A 16,301-nucleotide genomic window follows, 5' to 3' on the forward strand; every position below is an offset into this window, starting at 1 on the left:
GCGCCTGTCACTATAGGTGGCTATCTAGCAACGGTCCATGGCACTAGAGACTAGGTGAATGTTGGTTTGAACATTTAGGTTCTCAAGTTCCATACAGATACGTTCCGTCCATCAACCATCTCCTACCCTTAGCCTAGCCCATGGAATTTGGGTCGGTTCCCATCCTGGACCAGGCAACTATACTGAATACTTGAGTTGCATTTACTCTATTGATCGATAAAGGAAACCATTTCCTATTCGACCAATCGCTATGACCATAAACTTAGAGAGTCTAAATCATCTCAAAGCATATAGGAGATATATCCATCATATATTGATAGGGGACGGATTCGAAGCGTAAAATCCACCATCCTCACTACATACTCAGGCTACACTTGACAAGACTTATAACGACCACATCGAAGATACAATCATCTCTCGCCAGATCCAAGATACAGCCATCATAATGATTCCTCAAGTCCAAGGAGTAATCCTGTACTATCGGAGCCTGAAATTCAAGTCATACCGATTAAGCCTCCAAGACTTCCATATGACGATTCCCACGAGTCAGTTCAATCAGTTAACCACCTTGTTAATTAATTCACTAAAATTGCATAGACGTCCGATTTTTGACGCCGATGAAATACGACACTCATCCAATGAATACAATACTTAGTGCAAGTCTCTATAGGACTCTCGATGCCCAGTCTTCAAGTCCTTGACTTGGAACTTTTCAGACCAACCTGCAAAAGTTGGTCTCATAGCTACCATCCAATGCGCAACCCAACCACATGGGTTATTCAATTGGTCTATGGGTATTTTTTGTAACGTTAAGACACCATTCAATGTAAATAGTAAGCACAACAAACATATGGTGCCGCAGATGAATGCTTATTATATTCATCAAGATAATATCATATTCATGGTTCCCAAAATCGCCAACAATTGGCTTTCTAGTCACCATTTATAACAATCTCCCATTTGACCTAAAGCCAATCGCCCATATCCCTCAAAGCTATCTGAGTGAGCAATTTGCGATACTTGCTCGGTCTCATGGGTCCACCATATTTTCTGCCGAAATGACGCGGTCCAACTCACGTCATCTCTTCCTACCATTGTTCCAAACTGATGGTGGCGTCTAAGAATATTCTTTGAATCTTTGATGAGATCTCGGCCCTTTTCCTTGTGCCATTACAGAGTTGTTATCCTCCAGTTAACTACTGGCTTGGTCGTGCTAGGCTCCACATTCAACCATTAGATGTGGATTTTCATTCAAAAAACTTCTTGAGCAACTTTTAAAGTCACTATACATTTGACTTCTATGGTGAAAACCATTGTGGCATCCCGCTTGAAACCATTCCAAGCCACCACATCACCATTAAGTCTGAATGTACACTCAAATTGAGACTAGCCGACCAGTCACATATAACTGGAAACTAGTGTTGCCATACCTTCCAAAATCAACCCTCTATTGACTTGCATGAAGAACATTTCTTTAATCCTTATTGAGGTACTAAAGAGTAATCTTGACTCTTATGCAGTGCCTTATCGATACACTCCCGATATCTATGGTTGTGGTCAAAGCACACACAACATTCGGCCTAGTGCATCAAACCACATACCCATGTTGTGAACAACAAAAGACATAAAGGATGTCAAACATCTTTCTAAGCTCCTCATCAATCCTCAAAGACTGAGTCTTGGATGGCTTAACCCTAGGATAAGGAAAGGAATCCAATTCCTTCATGGAGAATTGTTTGAATAATGTTTGTGCTTCAGTGTCTCCCAACATCTTCACATCATTCCAAATGAGTAAGACGTTCACACCTAAAACACTAGGAGCACAACTAAGCTCCCACTTCTAACTTATTCTCCACCTGAGTCATACCCTTCATGACCTTATCTACACGAATATTCTAGATACAGGAAGTTTCAAACTTAGTTTGTACTCCTTGTCGAATCTCATGGCTCCAAGCCATTCATCCAACCCAATGTCCTGCATCGCTTCTCCTTATGTCTTCGGATCATAATCCAATTGACTAGTCAAACTCAGAAACCAGTACCTATTAGGTAACTAAGGTATTCTAGTCATCCCTCAGGAGGCTAAAATATAGTGAGTTAGTGGAAGAATCCGATTATAAACGATATTTGCTACATTTGACTGAGGTGTTTCTTCACTTGATTCCTCAAGGAGATACTCCTCACGTCAGTGAAAGATCAATCGAACCAAGTCCAACAAGGTTCGATCCCTCCTTTATGAGAGACACCGTTCAATTGTTGCCATATGAGGAAGAACTCCAATGAGTGAGAATTCCATTCTGGTCAGATTTTTCAAGAACTCCCACTAAATACACACTACCTCGATCTAACCGAAGGATTTAATTTTTCAACCAGTTTTGTTCTCCACTTCAAGTCTAATTCTCCTAATTTTCCAAAGGTTTTGTTCTCCTAATTATCCTAATCGATATGGCCGGAAACGTGGTGGAAGTGTGAAATAAAAAAATAATTAAAACAGTTTAAAGGGGTGTTCCCTTTGAGATTCTCGGGCATTCGGTGTTTGTCAAAAACAAAATAATCTAATTAATTTTAAAGGTGTTAAGCCTAAAATTAATTAATCCAATTAATTAATTGTTGAGCCATCCATCAAATGCATTATTAAATAAATGATCCAATCATTTTTATATTCTCCTTAAATTAATTTAATCTAATTAAATTAATTCATTTTTCTCGAATTAATTTTAAATTAATTCCCTTTGGCAATTTATGCAAGCATAATACGTGAATTTTGACTATCGAACTATTATTCCATTTTTCCTTTTACCCTTGCCCATCGTGGCCATACGTCCACTAAAAAAGCTTGCAGCGGCTGACTTTGCTTCATCCTTCTTTCTCATTCGGTGTTCGGCACGCTTGCCTTTCGCTCTTGAGATCGAAGCCTTCAAATTCAATACTGACAACGCAGATTTTTCAATCGTTGCCTCGTATTGGTCTAACCATTTTTATCGTCTCATGAATGGTTTTCTTAAGCCCATTTAGAGTTCATGATAAATATATTGACGGAAGGGATGAAGAGATCTGAAGGATTACGTAAATGTACATCTCCTTTTAAGATCAACATTGAGGGCTTAGAGCTTCTCCATAAGGGATTGCATCTTAACCTAATATTTGTGTACAGACGACCTTCAGTCATCTTGGCTTCAAGAACTGCATCCGTCGCGGTATATCCAATATGCCGGTTCGGTGCCTCATAAATTTGATTTATGTGGAGCATTATTGAGCCAATAATATCCAGCCTGTCATATAGCTCATGGATGATAGAAGCATGTATGACGTGCGGACCTTGTGATTGTCCTTATGTCTTAATCCTAAACGCCAAACGTTCTTTAAGTAAGGACTCCTTTTGCAAGTTCGATAAGTGGCTTTTCCATGACATAAGCTAGGTTCGAAAATCGAGGGCAATCCTTCGATTTTTCCAGCTAATTTAATTGATGGTGTTCCATCAAATAAATCTCAAAAATAAAACTGAAAAACAGATCTAAAACATGCATTCTAAACATTGAGCAGAAACAATAAGTAGATCATAGTAATATTGAGTTTGAGTGAAGACTTGGTGTTTTAGTCATTAACCCCTCCTACTTCACAAAATCCCACCACTCTCAAGTGGGGTTTTGATAAATCCTTTCCTAGTGGGCTTGAAATCTAAAAGAATAATTTACCATGCCCCACTTTTATGATTCACATGGAAAAGGCCTCGTGGTAGGCAATTGATGCCATTCTCATCTCATGACATTCCCAAGATATTTTGCCTCACTTCTTCATATGATCTCGACGACTCCAACCGAATCATGTAACTCGGTGTTAAGCCCAACCAATCAACCAAATCACACCTCAATTTTCGCCCCCCACGACTCGTGCGACAGAAAAACAATTAGTGTATTCCTTTGTTCATAACAATTATAGAACTTTCCTTCTATTCCAAACGTTCCACGACTCTGGAGACCACATTTGGATAGCGGTAGCATCCTCATGATACTTTTATGGATGGAAAGCTTGGACAGATCGAAATGCCATTTAGATCCAAGTCCATTACGGGCTTAATATTTAATTAGTGTTGGGCTCATTCCATCAACCAAGTCTCACCTCAACTGTCGCCCCCCACGACTCCTGATATAAGGAAATAGTGAGCGTGTTTCTTTTCACAATAATGGTGCAGCTTGCCTCTAGTCCAAATGTGCCACGACTCGTGAGACCACACTTGGATAGTGGCAGCTTTCCACCACATTATTGTGGATGGAGACCTTTGGACAGATCAAACCATTTTAATCCAAGTCCATTTTGGACCCTAACACTTTATTGTCTGCATGCAAAAATATCAAATATTTGGGCCCTAACTTCTCCAAGGGACTCCTCCTCCATGGACCTTCTTATCCATGGGCTTGCTTTAAAGTAAAAAATCAAACAAAAATTCCTATACTACTCTCATTATATTTAAAAAGCAACCCTGATCAGAAGTCAGGGTGAGTACAAAAGGAGGGAGATAGCAAACCTTATTATTCCAAGGCTAAAAACGAGACGAAGAGAGAAGATAGCATTCCAACCATAAACATAAACATAAAAGAGTTTGTCGACTTCGTGATCCTCCATCCATACATTTCATAATATACATCCCACATAATATTGCAATCCATGATATCCAATTTCACAAAATAAACTATACGAAGGAAATACAAGTTCGCAATTTGCAATTAAAGGATGATAAAAACTATGTGCATCCAATGCACATAATAAATCCAATTAATCATGCAATCATTTTTTAAAAAAATTAAATTTTATCCAAATTAAATTAAAATTAGCACAATTAATAATGAAAAAAAATTCCAAAAAATTAAATTTTCAAAAAATAGTGAAACGACCCAACCGTCGACCGTTGGCCTTGCAGCGTGAGCTTTCGTCGTACTTGGAATCACAGCTTGCCTGCGCGGCCCACTCTACACGCTAGCTTCCCTGCCTGCGCGCACGCCTAGCCGTGCGTGCTGAAGGATCGCATGGTACAACCCGGGAATGCGCTAGCGGAAGCGATAAAATATAACGCACAATAACGAAAAATATACACGAGAATTAAACGAATCCAAGGGGTGTACCCTTGGAGTACACGAGCATTCAATATTCTAAAATAAAAACATACATGGGGCTAATGTAAAAGCATCAAAACCGAAAGTCACAAGGGTGAAAAAAATGTTACCTTTCATTTTTCACGGTCGCTTGGAATATCCTTCACTTGAGGCTCCAATGTAGCAACCCTCTAATTTGTTTAGACCATACCAAATTCGGAATCTCTACAACCTCTTTGTTAAAAGAGAATAAGAGAAAAAATGCACAAAGTGCATCAGCCAGGGACTTGTGGGTGGATCTTGAGATGCTGTTTGGTCAGAGCAATGGCCCTCTTCTCTACAAAATTCAAAGAGAAACCGCCTCCATTTCTCAGAATAGCTCAATTGTGGCAGTGTATTTTACAAAGCTCAAGAAACTCTGGGATGAGTTGGGGTCTTTAGATCCCTTACCTGTGTGTTCGTGTGGGGCAAACCAGAAGATGTCTGAAAAATCAACATCATACCAATTAATCCAGTTCCTTATGGGGCTTAGTGACATATATGATCATGTCAAGAACCAGATATTGCTCATGGATCCTCTACTTACAGCTGCAAAGGTTTATTCCATGGTTCGCACAGTTGAAAAACAAAGGCAAGTCAATTCTGGAATTGCTGATGTAGAAAGGGAAGGTGCTATGGCTGTGCAGTTACCAGAGACAAGAAAACAGGAAAACGTGAAGACCAATTACAAGAAAGGAACAACAGTTGATAAAAGACAAATGCAATGTGATCATTGCAAAAAGAAGGCACATCTAAAGGAAGGGTGTTTTGAATTAGTGGGATACCCTGAGTGGTATAAGAACATGTTAGATCAAAGAAAAGCTGCTGGAAGACCAATGAATCCAAGAACTTCAAATTCCAAAATTCATCATCAAGTCAATAGCCTACAGACAGCTTTGGATAATGATTCAAATGCAAAAATCATAGAAATCATTAGACAAGAAAGGCTCAGAATCATTCAGGATCAAAACAACAGTCAAATAAGCTCCAATTTCTCAGACTTTGAAGGATAAGGTAATAACTCTAACATTACAAAGGTATGGGTTATTGACAGTGGAGCTTCAGCCCACATGTGTGCTTTAATGAAATTTTTAATGAATCCTCATAAACTTGACAATAAAATACCTGTTAGACTCCCTGATGGAACTAACCAAATGGTCAAGATAATAGGTGATGTTCATATTACAAGAAATATCATATTAAAGAATGTTTTGTATGCCCCTGCATTTAAGCATAATTTGCTCTCTGTTAGTAGACTATGTAAAGATGATAATCTTAGTGTTCAATTCACAGACAAAACTTGTGTTGTGCAGGACCCTCAGACAAAGAAGGTGATTGTTGTAGGTAGGCAACAAAGAAGAATCTATGTGTTAGAAAGAGAACCACAAGCACTTAGACTGAACCTTGAAGAAAATCTACGTACTGATGCCTATTATGTGAATAAATGTAGAGCTGAAGGCAACAAAACTTTGTGGCACAATAGACTAGGTCACACAAGCCTAGATGTTATGAAGCACATGAAAATTTGTAGCAACAGTACTACTGAACAAATGAAATGTGAGATTTTCCCTTTGGCAAAACAATACAGAATGCCTTTTTCGTTGAGTGATTCCAATACTATATCTGTTTTTGAACTCATCCATGTAGATGTATGGGGACCCTACAGAAAATATCCTATCAACAATTATGAGTATATGCTTACTATTGTAGATGACTTTAGTAGGAGTACATGGACCTATGTAATGTTGCACAAATCCCAAAGACAATCAAAATTGGAACTGTTTTACAACATGGTGCTGAAATAATTTGATGTTCAAATAAAACAAATCAGAACTGATAACGGAACTGAGTTTGTCAATAAAGAATGCCAAAACTTCTTTCAAAATAAAGGCATAATACATCAAAGAACCTGCGTTTATATCCCTCAACAAAATGGAGATGTTGAGAGGAAACATCATCATCTTCTTCAAATTGCCAAGTCTCTAATGTTTCAAGCTAATATGCCCTCCAAATTTTGGACTGAAGCCTTATTGATGGCTACTTATCTTGGAAACAGATTGCCTAGTCAAAGGTTAAAATGGAAAACCCCTTATGAACTCCTATACAAGACAAAACCTACATATGAACACATTAAAGTGTTTGGCTGCCTTTGTTTTATCACCAACACTGCACCTTTTAAAGGGAAATTTGAACAAAGGGCATTGAAATGTGTATTCGTAGGATATGTACATGGTGTCAAAGGATACAGAGTCGTGGAACTAGGAACAGGCAACATACATATAACTAGGGATACAGTCTTTTATGAAAATTCATTTCCCTTTTCAGATTCTAAAGATGATGAAGGTGATATAATTTGCCCACTTCCTGCTGTGGATGAGTGTAATGATGTTAAAGATAGTAATGAACCTACATAGACTCCCACAGAAACTGATCAAGTGCATGAGGAAAACACTGAACAACCTAGGAGATCTGGCAGAATCACTAATAAGCCCATCTGGATGAGAGATTATGAATGCTATAACATTGACACTCATGTTAACTTTCATATGTCACATGCACATTCTTGCTTTGTGGAAAGTCTCTCTAACTTGCAGGAATCCAAAGACTTTAAGGAATCTCAAGATAAAACAGAATGGAGAAAAGCTATGTAGGAAGAACTCAATGCTTTAGAAAGAAACAGAAACTGGAAGATTGCTGATTTGCCCCCTAATAAGAAAGCCATTGGATGCAAATGGCTGTATAAGATTTAACTTAATCCTAATGGCACTGTAGACAGATATAAACCATGGTTGGTGGCAAAGGGTTGTAGCCAAATTGAGGGGGAAGACACAATGATTGCTTTGCTCCTGTAGCCAAAGCAGTCACTATGAGACTCTTCTTGGCTATGGCTGTGGGAAAAGGATGGCCTGTAACCACCTTGGTGTTACTAATGCATTCTTGCATGGCACTCTTGATGAGGATATTTACAAGGAAGGTCCACAAGGCTATGATATTCCAAAAGGTAAGGTATGCAAATTGGAAAAATCATTGTATGGATTAAAACAACGTTCTAGGAAGTGGAATGAGGAATTTACAAATAAGATTAGTGAATTTGGTTTTGTACCATGCAGCCATGATCACTGCTTATTTGTGAAGGGATCAGGTATGAATTTAGTAGCTCTACTTGAATATGTTGATGATATACTTGTCACATCTACTTCCAAAAATTCCATAATGAATGTTAAGAATTATTTGGACAAACATTTTTCTGTCAAACATTTGGGCAATGCTAAGTACTTTCTAGGCCTTGAAATGACTCGTTCTGAAGAAGGATTGGTTGTTACTCAACATAAGTATGCTCAAGACATTATAAAAGATGTTGGACTTGGTAATGTCAAGCATGCCACTACCCCACTGCCTCCAAGCTTGAAACTCACTAAAGAAACAGGGCTGCACTCACTGATCCTTCAAGATATAGGAGGCTTGTTGGAAGGTTATTGCATTTAGCATTTACAAGACCTGACTTATGTTATGCAGTGCAGCAATTAAGTCAACATCTACAGCAACCATGTGAGGGACACTGGAATGTTGCTATCTATGTTGTCAGATACCTAAAAGGCAGCATAACTTCAGGTTTGTTTTTCTCTGCAAAAACAGATTTCTCACTTTGAGTTTTTTGTGATGCAGATTGGGGAATGTGCCAATTAACAAGGAAATCCTTGACTGGATTTTGCATATTTGTGGGAGAAACGCCTGTATCTTGGAAGACCAAGAAGCAGACAATAGTGGCAAGGTCGTTAGCCGAAGCTGAATATAGAAGTATGACCACAACTACTTGTGAGGTTACCTGGTTAGTTTATCTGTTGAAGAATTCGGGAATCAAAGTTAGGACACAAATTCCCTTCTATTGTGACAATAAGGCATCATCACATATAACAGCGAATCCCCTCTTCCATGAAAGAACAAAGCACCTCGAAATTGACTATCGTGTGGTGAGGAATAAATTTAAAGCAGGACTTATTTAACCAACATACTTGGTTTCCAAACAACAAGTTGCAGATATATTCACTAAACCACTCTCCTGCAGTTCATTTCTTCATTTACGTTCCACATTATCCTTGGTTACCCTCAACCCAAGTTTAACTTGCGAGGGGGTAATAAAATTCAAGGATCAGTATCCATGGATTCTGTACAACAGCAACAACAGTCACAGACAAAGGAAAAAGATGAACAGTAGCAGTTGACTTTACTGAGCATTAGTCTAGTCTTTATAGAGATAGAAATCGTGTTTATTAAAACAAGCTTTGTACTATACGTTTAAGTGATTAGGCACTTTATCAGTTAGTTAAGTTAGTTGGCCTTCTATGTATTAAAAGCTTTCCCCCTCCTCTGTCATAATATATATTAGAACAGAAACCCACGCTGCAACTCTCTCAAATTTTTCTGTGAATTCAGTTGTTCCCTGATAAATTTTCTTGATAGTTCTTTCTTGAATTTCAACATGTTTCAATCTAATGTGCCTAAAATGTTCTGGACAGATTCAATTCTTGCAGCAACCTATATAGTTAATAGGATACCTTCACATGTTTTAGAATGGAAAACACCATATGAAGTGTTCTATAATAAACCAGTGAATTACAATCATTTCAAAACTTTTAGGTGTTTGTGTTTTGCAACAAATGTACTACCCCATAAATCCATTTGATGTTAGAGCACATAAGTTTATATTCTTAGGATATGCTCCAAACCAGCTATAGGACTTGAATAGAAGGATTAGTTTAATCTCTAGAGATGTAACATTTAAAGAGGATGTTTTTCCTTATATGGGACAACAGCCTGATCCTGTCACTTGTCCCATACCTCAAATGCTTGACGATCTAGACTAGAAGGAAACTGGTAACTTTGAGCATGCCTCAGAAACTAATGAGAACAATGAAAATAGGGATTCTGCAGACATTTCACTTAAAGAAGGAAATGAAGATGTAAATCATAGACCTAATGAAACACTAAGAAGATCTTCCAGATTAAAGGTTAGACCAATAAAATTTCAAGACTTTATATGTTCTAGCAACCTTAATTCTTCAGACTTGCCTACAATCATCCATAGCCACTCAATGCATACTTGCTTACTCACAGCTTCCCAACTTCCACAAGAGCCTAGAACTTATGCTCAAGCAGCCAACAAAAGAGAATGGAGAGATGCAATGGCTGTAGAACTTAAGGCATTTGAAGGAAATCAAACATGGAAAATAACTAAACTTCCTCACAACAAAAGAACTATAGGCAGCAAATGAATTTTTACGATCAAGGTCAAACCAGATGGATCAATCGAAAGATAAAAAACTAGATTAGTGGCTAAGGGTTATAACCAAATAGAATGTATATATTATATAGATAGTTTCTCACCTGTGGCCAAGGCTGTACCAGTGAGAGTTCTTATCGTTGTTGCTGCTAAATTAAAATGGCATTTACACTAATTAGATATAAATAATGCATTCTTGCATGGAACCTTAGATGAAATATATATGAAGCCACCTGAAGGATACAATGTCCCTGAAGGGCATGTTTGCAAACTAAAAAGATGTCTTTATGGCTTAAAACAAGCCTCAATACAATGGAACTTAGAATTTATAACAAAATTGGAAAAATTTGGCTTCATTCAGTCAAAACATGATCATTGTTTATTTACTAACCTAACACCTGCAGGATTTTTTTGTTTTCTTGTATATGTGGATGATGTCTTAATTGTAGGTCCATCAAAGCAAGTACTTACAGAAATTAAGCAATACCTAGACAAGCTTTTCACTATTACAGACCTTGGATCAGCAAGGTTTTTCCTTGGTTTGGAAATTGCAAGGTCTAATCAAGGAATTACAATCACGCAAACAAAATATATAAGAAAAATTATGACAAATGCAGGATTTATGCAGGCTAAAGCCACTTCAACCCCTCTGCCAATAGGTTTTAAACTCACAGTTTTTGAAGAAGAACAAATGTCAAATCCTGAATCCTATAGAAGGCTTCTGGCAGACTATTGTACTTAGGGTTCACTAGGCCTTATATTTGCTATAGCACTCAACAACTTAGCCAGTTCATGCAACACTCTTGCAAGGCACATTGGAACACAACACTTTTTCTTGTGAGATCCTTAAAGAGATTATGAACAGAGGATTGTATTTTCCTTTAGAAGCATATTTCAATATCACTGCATTTTGTCATGCAGAATGGGCTACATGCAAGGACACTAGAAGGTCCTTGAGAGGTTATTGTGTGTTCCTTGGACAAAGTTTGATATCATGGAAGACGAAGAATCAGACCACCGTGGCTCGCTCTAGTGCTGAAGCAGAATATCGAAGTATGGGATCAACTACTTGTGAGCTTATATGGATATACAACCTTCTTGCAGACTTACAGATTACAGTACTTACTCCAATTCCATTCTTTTGCGACAACCAAGCAGCCCTTTACATTGTAGCTAGTCTTGTCTTCCATGAGAGAACAAAATACCTTGAAATAGATTGCCATTTAGTACGAGATAAGTACAAAGAAGGATTCTTTGCACTTAAACACATTCCAACCAAACATCAACCTTCTTATGTTTTTACCAAATCTTTATATTGTACAATTCTTAAGAAATTGTTATGTTTATTGTACAATTGAAAAAGTTAAAACTTTTGACTAGTATAATGGTATTTTAATTAGAACACGTCTATATTTTGTGTATCTAAATATTTTAGAGAGATTGTCATGAGTACTTGTATTCGGTGTGGATATGCTTTTGTATTTAATATTTTATGCAGTGTATTTTGTATTGAATTATTAGATTTTACGTTGAGATTTTTTACATTAAAATGTGTTGATATTTCTGTATTTTGCATCGAATCATTAGAGTTTATGTTGAGATTTTCTATATTGAAACATGTTGATATTTTTCATTTATGTTCATTGCGTAGTTTCCTTCAAAATAATCGAAATCTTGGAGAAATTATCATTTTGAATTCTTACACACCATCTACCAAACAAAATTTCTACTATAAAACCCCCAATGTTGCCTCACTCTTTTCTCGTGCAATTCTCCTTTGATCTCTTTTTCATCATCTTGCTCACTTATATTTCTTTCTTGCTCTGTTATTCTATATTAATATTGTTCATTTTATCTCTTTTTTATTTTAAGTTTTTCTTGATGGTCGACAAAATTTGAGTGCTTCATAAATGATGACAATATTTGATTTTTTGAAAAAATGGATTTTATTTTTATTTTTCTTGGTATTTTTTCATACCCCCAAATAATTTCTTGATTAATCTTAAGGATAAAGGAGGGCAATTCTATGTTGATTAATCAAAATAAATTAATTGTTAATATAATGGGTGACTCAAGGTCCAAGAAGGAATAGAATTGCACTAAATCAGACGCCTATCTCTCTTCTTGATGGTAAAATTATTGTTATAAATTTTTTTATGCAAGTACAGATTTTGATGGTAACTTTTTTTTCTTTGAAAAAAGAATAAGGAAGTCTTAATTATCTATGATCGAACGTTATTATTCTATATCTCAATTTTTAGGGGCTGGTGTTGTAAATTTTAAATGTCAATTGACTTGATTTTTTTTCTTAAGCATTTTTTAATTATTTGTAGACATATATATATGTTACCATGATATTAGTCTTGACCATAATTTTTATTTTGATTTAAAAATTACAATAGGAGAATTTTGCTTATTCCTAAAGTACAGTCCTATGTATCCAGTAACAAATTACTGTAATTCTCTGAGCTAGTAAAAAAAAGAAAACGGAAAATTTAAAGAGTAAATTAATCCATGTAGCGTATAATAATATACCATGTACGCACATGGTTAACAAAATTTTCTTCTATTATTTTAATTGTATGGTGATGTAGCCGGTGATATATGCCTAGTTTGTTACTGGATACATTGGGTTGTTACGTTAGGAGTATACAAATTTGAGCTAAACTTCACCGCATCGACTAGAAAGTACATGCTAAGCTGCAAGCTTGTGGATGTCGATGGGGATTAAGGAAATTATCAATAAAATCAGACAAATGCCCTTAAAATGGGCATTTACTACATGGTCAGGCAAAAGATAAACGCACTTTCAATCGAGATCGGGTCCGATCTGCGATTCGACTCAAAGGATCCATTGCTGAGGGCCGTTGATTTGCCTGATATCCTACAAAGTAAGATCACAATACGTGGCACAATGCAAGTGAACCCCTTCAGATAGGAAAGGGGATCTATTCCAGCATTATAAATGCATCATGTACAGTTCATTTATGGTAAGATATTTATTACACTAAAATCTACATTAAATACATTGGGATTCTATCTCAAACCCTTTTACTAACTTAAATATCAGAGGGTTTTAATTGTAAAGCTCTCAAGCCTAATGATTTGCTCTTTTCTCAGGTCTGAAAACCATTTCGAGAACGCGAGGTAGCTGAGCAACAGGGATCAGATGCCAAAACTATAAAAATTATGAGGAGCATCAACTGCAAGTTTCACTTGCCATTCGCCTCAAATGGGTTGCGCTATCACAAGGAACTCACATTCGAGTGGGTGAGGGAACAACCCGTGGCGATTCAAGCCTGAGATTGCGCACCTCAAAGGGGTTTCTTTTGCTTTTTAACTGACAGTATAAGATTAGTAGTCTTGCCTTTGTTAGAATCTTCATTGTTACCGATACTTTCTTAAGATAACTTTGTACTATATTTTTTCCGTTCTTTCTTTTCAGTTATGATAAGTAATATAGTTTTGTTAATTCTTTTTTTTGGGGGGAGTCGAATTTAAATTAAATATATGAGGACCATTTGCGAGATTTAGGACAATGAATACTAGGAGATGGAATTTTTCATGTCAAGATTGGAGAAATTTCACTTAATTATTAGTTTAAATTCATTTTGACCCCCTTGATATATATATAAAAAATTCCCCTATAAAATTTTTAATATAAAAAATCACCCCTATATTTTTAATAAATAATCACACAGCCCCCTGGTCAATTTGAGCATAATTTTTAGAAACAATGACCAAAATACTCCTTATAATCAACCGATCAAATTAGGCCTATTAATATATAATTATTTTAATTTATAATATATATAATTTGTATCTATTAAAATATATTAATAATATATATAATCATAATTTATAAAATTTTTTTATAATAATAATTATAACCCCCACCCCCTCCCACTTTGACACACCCCCATATAAATAATTATTATATAAAATAATATTTTATTATTAATAAATATATATAATGTTATATATTAGATGGGAGAGAAGGACAAAAATGTTAAAAAACAGGCATTTTCATAACAAATCTGCAGTCAAAGCGCGTGTGACCCAATTTTTGTAGGGAAGGAGTTTTTTTAACTTTATTTTATATCACAGAGAGGTATTTGACACTTTAATTTTCATAAAAAATTTTTTAAGCATTCTTATTATTTAAGGAGGTCTCTGAATTCTTCCCCTTACTTATTCCACCAAAAAGTAGTCTTATTCCATATGAGATTGTGAGTTTCTCATGACGTCCTCACCCATTGAGAGAGTTTTTATTGGAATGTAAATACTTAGAACTATTAATTCTTTTTTTCTAAAAAAATGAATTAATTAATTTGACTATGATAAACATAGGAATGATAACAAATAGTTTGAATATTTGTATCATTCACTAAATATATTAGCATATTGTTATAAGATTATAAGAGGTATACAAAAATAGTTATTACTAAATTATTTATAAGCTATTAGCTAAAATATCATAGTTATTTATAAATTTTAACATTATTAAAGTAGAAAAGAAAAGAATATGCACCATTGTTTGTTTTTTATATCTATTCTGACATAGTAAATTTATCAAAAAGTTTTTTAAACTGATAAATTAGTTTCCTCCTCACAAACACATTTACACAGAAAAATTACAATAACTAATCGATAATTATTAAACCAAAGCCTTAAGTAGAGTTCATAGTACTTACCAAAATAAATAAATTTTAACAATATACGAAAACAGAAAAAACAATAAATATATATATATATATATATATGTATGTACAATACAAAAAAATAGACCTACAGCAAACGGATTTCATGAAAAATTCGTTGCAAAATAGATTTTTGTCATGGACTTTTGCAACGGAATATTGTCCGTTGCTATAGGTACACTGCTATATAGCAACGAATTTTTCAGCTATTGAAAATTTTTGCAACGATTTTTTATTCGTTGTAAATTTCCGTTGCAAAATGTTGTTTTAAAGTTTGACTTTTCATATTTCGCAGTGGTATATCAGTGGTAATGTTGATGACCATTTCGTTGCAAAATTAATTTTTATTTGCAGCAGAAAAGCGTTGTAATACTGCAATGCATTTTCCTATCAATAGTCCATTGCAAATATTTTAATATGAGCCGTTGCAAAATAATTTTTATTTACAATGACATTAGAATGGAAGTCTTTGCAATATTGAAATACATTTTTTTTGCATTGACATTCCTTACAAATTTTGCAACAAAATATTTTTCTAAAATCTGTTGCCAAATCATTTTCATTTGCAACGGAAGTTATCACAAAATCATAATGCATTTTTATAAAGACAATCCGTTGCAAATCTTTTTCTTTGCAGCGGCATTTGCAAGGTAATCATTGTAATTTTTTTCAAAATTTTTAAATTTAATATTTAATAATAAAATTAGATTTTATTTGACTCTAATAATCTATAAATTTAAATATAATAAAATATTTAACCAAAAATACATATAATAAAGATAACTTAATACAATCCACAAAATAAAGATAATTCAATACAATCCACAAAATAAATATGATATATTTTAAAGTATTCATAATTACAAAAGGGGATCAAATTCATTTTCACAATCTTCTCAAGGTGACTGGTTGGAATGGGATGACGAATTATTATGACTGAAACTACCTTTTCATTCGCTAGTATCTTCTTCTAACAAGTAAATAACTAGTAACAAGTATGATATAATATTTAAAAATATTTTATTAACAATTCAATAATATAAATTTTCTTACATGATATCCTCCGGAGTAATGACATTCAATAGAGTTGTTACAGAAAAGTCATGATTTGAGGCAACTTCAGGCACGAATACATATGGTGGTGGTGGTGGTGTAGAGAGTATATCCAGGTGATGGCAATGGAGCTACAAA

This window comes from Sesamum indicum, linkage group LG4, assembly GCF_000512975.1.
Source record: "Sesamum indicum cultivar Zhongzhi No. 13 linkage group LG4, S_indicum_v1.0, whole genome shotgun sequence".
Classification (NCBI taxonomy): domain Eukaryota; kingdom Viridiplantae; phylum Streptophyta; class Magnoliopsida; order Lamiales; family Pedaliaceae; genus Sesamum; species Sesamum indicum.